This window comes from Triticum dicoccoides, chromosome 3A (genome assembly GCF_002162155.2).
Source record: "Triticum dicoccoides isolate Atlit2015 ecotype Zavitan chromosome 3A, WEW_v2.0, whole genome shotgun sequence".
Classification (NCBI taxonomy): Eukaryota; Viridiplantae; Streptophyta; class Magnoliopsida; order Poales; family Poaceae; genus Triticum; species Triticum dicoccoides.
The window spans coordinates 283,991,597-283,997,812 of record NC_041384.1 but is presented as its reverse complement, the minus strand read 5'-3'; the positions used below and the strand labels follow the sequence as shown (position 1 = coordinate 283,997,812).

General features: G+C 39.8%; 1 long non-coding RNA gene across 2 annotated transcripts; it reads left to right on the top strand.

The window, feature by feature from the left end:
- The first annotated feature begins 203 nt into the window (after positions 1–203).
- On the top strand, positions 204–5,889 carry LOC119268081. Of its 2 annotated transcripts, none has more exons than XR_005132863.1 (5): positions 204–504; positions 623–762; positions 898–981; positions 2,692–3,762; positions 4,228–5,889. It is a non-coding gene; the product is annotated as an uncharacterized LOC119268081 (long non-coding RNA). The 2 variants fall into 2 exon arrangements; XR_005132862.1 differs by having other exon boundaries at positions 2,692–4,596; positions 4,842–5,889.
- Positions 5,890–6,216: the final 327 nt, after the last annotated feature.

Here is a 6,216-nt window from a genome sequence, read left to right as displayed (position 1 = left end):
CTTCGATACCGGTCATGTGCTCATTCATGAAAAATACGAGGAGGAAGAACGAGTAGAAGGGGAGGGAGGAGATCATGTGGTTAGGAAGCTTTTTATCGTGCGGTCCTGATGCGACCGACTCAAAGTTGGCCCGGTACGCCGGCGCCTATCAGCCGCCCCCAAAAAACCCCACCACGCATGATACGCCACACCACCCCGCACGATACGCCGCTCCTGTCGACATTAGTAATAGGGTTATACGTCCACGCCGCCGCCGTCACCGCGGATCCCCAGTGACGCTGCCGACGCCGTTGCCTGTCCCCAGGCCACTGCCACTTCCGCCAATCCCCAGGACGCCGCCGCCGCCGATCCCCATGACACCGATGCTGACGCGGATCCGTACACGCTGCCGCCGTTGCAGATCCCCACACGCCGATGCCGTCCAATAGCATCGCCCGCTGGACCTAACCACGGAGCTGGAGGAGCGCGCTGGATGAGGTACGGGATCGCAGCCGCCGAGCCGAGGTACGGGATCGCCGCCGCTGAGCGACCTTCCTCAATATTTTGTTTAGGGTTCCCCGCCTCTGCCGCCGCCATCGACGGCACCATCGCGGAACCTCAGGCAGGTCAGGACTCCATGCAGGTCGTGCTTGTGTGGAGTCGCCGCACTCCGCACGCCGCTACCGCCGCAGATCCCTGGGGCCGCCACGGCCGCTAATCCCCGCGGACGAAGCCATTCCACGAACGGCCGCTGCAGGCACCACAACAGCAGCTCGTTACCGAGTAAGTTCTTGGCATCCAGCACGCACGTTGGCACCATGCTCTTGGTACGCGGCTGCATGCTCCTCGGTTTCCCTTGCAAGGTGAGCACCATGCGCCGCACCGGGTCAACCTCTTGATCACTCTCTCATGCTGCAGAATATCAGGGGCGTAGATGATGTACAGGATCATCTCGTCCATGCCATGGAACAAAGCCACCTGCTTGACGAGCTCCAAATAGAGGTAAGGCTTGATGCCCCGCTGGATCGACTATTTTTACAATATTGTTGACTTTCTAATGACTGTAGCCCATTTTTTCTTCATTGTTCTTTGGTCTTTTTTGGGAGATTCAACAAATTTCTTCCAAATTATCACAAATGAAGATGTTTATCTGAACCATTATGTAAAAGAATTGGAATCACTGACATATTACATTCTGCCACAATTGCATGAACGAGTGAGTGCTGAGTAGCGAAGCCGATTTTTGCCAGTTCAGATGTCTAGCACCATAATAATAAGACTACTAAAACCAATAATGGTACTATATGTCTTACAAATTAATTTACCCTTACAATGGATTGAGGCAGTAGATTACAGAGGCCTGCATCATGATGGCCCTTTTTTATGTCAGTTGTCTTGGGCGAGTTAAAGGTAACCGCATCTTTCTTACAATTGTTTTGGATTAATATTTTCCCTGTCTGAGCCAACCAAAAGATACTTTCATGCAGCTATTTCTAATTTAATTTAAACCAAGATGACTTTCACCAGTCCCTTTTTTAGTTTTCATGCATTTATCAAGGAAGCTACTTTGTTACTTGGAATGATAAAATAGCTACAATGTAGATATGCTGGTTTTGTGTTTGAATCAGTGTGTTCTGTTATGATGAATGCCTCTTTTATTTGCCAAGCTCTGATGGCTTACCAAGATGTGCCTTTTTTCATTGACTAAGTAATTAAATTAAGAATTTGAAAAAAGTGAAGGTGAGGTAGAGACTATTGGTCCTGTCAAGAAATAATGTTTGTGTTGTTTTAGTCCAGTCAATGTATTGTTTCTCTATCTCGTGAACTGAGAGGTCCTTCGTTCAGGTATTATGGAAGCTCAACCAGGTGCTTTCAGAGTCGACTGATTAGAAGCTAGACACTTGTTCTTTTTATTTCATAATTTACTTTGTTGTGATCCCAACAATTTGTTTTTATTTCAAAATTGGTACTAATCTTGGCATAGCAAACTTGTATGCTGCTAAGACCATAATTTGAAGTGAGATTGTGCTCAATCAACCATTATTTGGCTCCGCTGAACGTAATAGCAGGGTGTAACTCTTCTATTCTTGCAACAGTTAGTCCTAAAGGACCTTTGGTCCTTTAAATATGTTGAAATATTAATACAAATGTAGCATCAATGGCATTAAAATGGAATATGAAATCGGCAGTTCGATATTGGTGTTTGGTAGATAGGTTTCTCATCTGTGATATTTTCGCATATGATTTGCTGCTTTATAAACTTGTATAACTATGCACTGCTGTGTAATATAGATAACAATTATGTATTGATATTCTATCATGGCCTGCTTGATGTTGTTATGAAAGTCGTTTCTGGTGCATATGAAAGAAAGTTCCTAAATATCATGATTGCACCGAACAACAAAGTGCATTTCTATAGAATCTGTTGGTTTATTTTTTTATAGAATCTTCCCTTACTCACATGTTATTACCAGGATATCTATTATACTACCATCTTCATATGTAGCTGTGGAAATAAAATCAGAGAATGATGTGATGTAGCTGCTTTACTCCTTATTTCTTACTCCCTCCGTTCCTAAATATAAGTCTTTTTAGAGGTTTCAAATGGACTACATCATATGGATGTATATAGACATATTTTAGAGTGTAGATTCACTCATATTGCTCTGTATGTAGTTCCTTGTTGAAATGTCTAAAAAGACTTATATTTAGGAACGGAGGGAGTATTTGAAACTCATTTCTTCATGCGAACACCAGGGTTTGTTCAGTGGCAACATGTGGTGAGATAGACAACAACACAGCTTGGCATTGGGCAAAGGAGAATAATGCACATGTGATATTATCTACATCGATTCCCTTATTACCATGGTTGTATTCTGCTAACTTGCCATCTACTTACTAGAATTGGTCACAAATGATAGTGCGGTTTGAAGGTAAAATATTTGTGTTTTTCATTCTTTCATTGAATAGTCAGATCGATCCTTAATAAAGCATGTTGCATCTAATGTCACCATTATAGAGATTTGATCTATTCACTTTCTCGTGCTTACACATTAATATTAGAGCCTGTTGCTAGTAAGGCAAGGTATTATTGCACATTGATTATTGATTATTTTCTGTTTCAAATTCTAGACCACAACCTTTATCTCTACCGTGAGCAAGGAGTCTGATACCAACTGCTAATTAAGTTTTGTCTTTTTTTTTCACTCAGTTGCATTCAGTGTGTAATACATTTACATTGGTTTCAAATAGTACAACTGCGGACATATCCACCTATGCAGAACACCCAACTATTTCATCCGGTGAACTGCGTAGATCTTCTATGTGCATCTCCGTCATGTTTAACTACAACATGCTTATGTGATCTTATCATGAAGTCATTTTTCAGTTTGTGTGCAACGTGACTACATGTAAATTTGTAATACACCAACTTTTTTCTTCCTTTTTGTTTTTCGATTGACTCAATTTACCATCTCAAATGTCATTCCCTTTATAGCTAGCACATCATCTCCAAAGAATTTATTTAAGTTGAAATCCAGTAATTAAATGTTGATCGCATAAGCAGGCTGATGGTATATTGGTTGAATTTTTTTATTCCTACTGTATTGAACTAAAACTGTTCTTTCCTGAATATATTGGATCGCAAAGAACTAAATCTATCTACAATGTCTTTGGGCATATTCTGAATTTGCAGAGTTAGCACAAACCTGAAAGCGTATATGCAGCTCCCAGATGTTGCAGGCAAAAGGAAGGGCACATACGTCATGCGATACCATGTATCTGGTAGTGGTTTCGTCCCTCAGACGCTATGCATTCATTGTCTGGTTTGTATGTATTTGTGATTTTCCAACTAATATAGTGTTAGCTCTATGTTAACCTTCTTTTAGGTACTTCCCAGGATTTTCTTTGTAGGAAACCCCAAAAATATAAATAGGTGTATTTTCCCATGAAGATGCTAAATTTTGTTGGTCTTATTTATGGGATAGCAAAACCATTTTTGTGTGCACTTAATTGTCAGGTTGGACGCACCGGGTGTTGGGAGTTTTGAGCAGATTAACACCAATACTGCTTCTATATCCACCTCTACTATTATTGCTTCTATATTTCCTTATTGCATGTCTTTGTTTCCGGTAGGCCACGCCACCCTTTTCTACTAAGTTATATACATCCAATATGTTGGTGTTGTGACCTGTATGTAGACGAAATATTTTAGGTTTGTATGAATAATTTGTATGTGATTTCATACAGTATCTTGTTGACGCTATGAGCATCGATTGTCATATAAGATGAAGGAGCTTCTAGCGCCAGTTCCGATCAGTGATTATATGAAGGCAACAATAAAATATTTGAAGCAACAGTGGGGCACAAGGTTGGTGCCAGTAATCTATAGAGGTCTGAAGGAAAGACGACATGATTATTTGAGTTGGTTGAGAATCACCCAGGTCATGGCTACATCAGTTAATCTTGGATTTGCCCTGGTGGCACTTTGATCGCACCACACCAAAAGGTCTAGAAGATCAAGATATATGCACACAAATGATTATTTTGCTAATTAAATTGGTCAGTGTAATACTCATACAACTACCATCATAAGACATTGCCATCTCATCTATGCAGGTAGGCTTACTATTTTTCACTGTGTTTTTGTGTTTGTTTCCTGTGTTTACTACCATCTCATCTATGTAGGCAGGCTTATTGTTTTTCAATTTTTTTCGGCTTTGTTTCTTGTGTTTACTGCCATTTTCACATTCCCTCGAGATACTTTAGCTGTCGCTACTCTTTTCATTTATGTAAAATACATTTTCTTTGAAAACTTGATTATTTGAACTTCTAGACCATCTACCTTTTTTGGGACACTGCAGGACATGGTTGATTATCAGGTGAGTGAATTCTGGCGAGAATGAACCAAGTAAGTTTTCATAGTTGGTCTATTCAAAATGGATGAAAGGGACCGGTTACTGTGGATATAAGTTTGCACTCTGTCTTCCTGCTCATTCAACCAATGTGTTCATGGGAGACTTATTTTAGGGAAACATAAAAACAATTATTTTTTCTATGCGTAGTATTAAATATGCTCTTAAATTTTAGAATATTATTTTTTCGCCAGATTTTAAATGTTAGGCTTCAATAAATCTGAAATTTCTATAGTTTGATTTGCTATGTTTATTTCACGCTTACCACTAGGAAATGCTTCATTTTAATCATTTTATTTGGTGCACACCATTGTAAGTGTATTATTATAAGAAGTCAAGTCTATTCTAGAAGAATATTCACTCATGATAGTTTTAAGTTTTGGTAAAGCAGAATGTGTAAATTCATTTTAAATTGTCCAACAGATAATAGATTGTTCCGCGTAAAAGAAAATGATGCTTACAAAAAATTATGCTTGATTAGGATTTAACGATGAGGGACGCTACTTGGGATGATGCTTAATTAGGTAGATGACACATTAATGGTGTGCTAGCCATTAATGATGATGCTCTTATTTTACAAGGTTTATATAAAGAGGGAGAATGCTGACAGTTAGAATTTTAGGCTGAAAAAGAAGTAAATATTAGAGACCTATTCTGCATAATTCCAAAAGTTTTAAAACTTCATGGGAGTAAGTTTTAGAATATATAAAAAATATTGGGGAAGAAAGTATCAGAGAGGGCCACCCACCATCCACGAGGGTGGGGGTGCGCCCTACATCCCTGGGCGTGCCCCCGTGCCTCGTGGTCCCCTTGGCAGCCTTTTGACTATATGGAGTCTTTTATCGAGAAAAAAAACCATAAGCAAGCTCACGGAACGAAACTTCGCCGCCATAAGGTGAAACCTTGGCAGAATCAATCTAAGGCTCCGGCAGAGCTGTTCTGTCGGGAAAACTTTTTTTTGGGAGGGGGAAATCATCACCATCGTCATCACCAACAATCGGGGTCAATCTCCACCAACATCTTCATCAGCACCATTTTGTCTCAAACCCTAGTTCATCTCTTGTATCTAATCTTTGTCCCAAAGCCTTAGATTGGTAGATGTCGATTGTTAGTAGTGTTGATTATTCCTTGTAGTTGATGTTAGTTGGTTTATTCGGTGGAAAATCATATGTTTAAATCCTTTATGCATATTAATACTCTTCTGATTATGAACATGAATATGATTTGTGAGTACTTACGTTTGTTCCTGAGGACATAGGAGAAGTTTTGCTATAAGTAGTCATATGAATTTGGTATTCGTTTGATATTTTGATGAGATGTGTGT